This window comes from Sinocyclocheilus anshuiensis, unplaced genomic scaffold, assembly GCF_001515605.1.
Source record: "Sinocyclocheilus anshuiensis isolate Anshui unplaced genomic scaffold, SAMN03320099.WGS_v1.1 scaffold745, whole genome shotgun sequence".
Taxonomy (NCBI): domain Eukaryota; kingdom Metazoa; phylum Chordata; class Actinopteri; order Cypriniformes; family Cyprinidae; genus Sinocyclocheilus; species Sinocyclocheilus anshuiensis.
In genome coordinates, this window is record NW_015540128.1 from 120,756 (window position 1) to 121,227 (window position 472).

General features: G+C 24.4%; 1 protein-coding gene across 5 annotated transcripts in view; it reads right to left on the reverse strand.

Moving 5' to 3' along the window:
* Positions 1–472, reverse strand: part of hspa5 (heat shock protein 5) — an 8,285-nt gene that overhangs the window by 3,224 nt on the left and 4,589 nt on the right. The gene's annotated exons all lie outside the window — the stretch shown is intronic.

Genomic DNA, 472 nt, shown 5'->3' on the forward strand with positions numbered 1-472 from the left:
AAAAAAAAAAAAAAAAAAAAAAAATGAACGAAAAGGATAAAAACTAAATAGATTAAAAAAATTAAGCAAAAGGAAAATTAGTATAAAAGTTCAAGCTTTTCCCCCTAATATTTATATTTTTTAATTTCGGTTTTATTCAAATAAATGAAAATCCTTTATTAACACTATTGATAATAAGCAGTTTTATTAATATTGATAAATTATAGTTCTAGGCTAGTTAAGGTTTAGTTGGTAGGCCTATCACGATAACAGCTTTTTGTTGTGCGATATATTGCCCCAGAAATAATTACGATAAGCGATATTATTGTCATTTTAAAGACCACTTTATGCCACTGAATATATAATCATAATGTAACAGCATAATGCAAGGCCTACACACTTCCAAATGACAACAAACTTTTAATTGAAGAATATTTAGATCATGTAAATAAATATCAAAATATTAGATACCTTAAAAAACATGAATAAATAG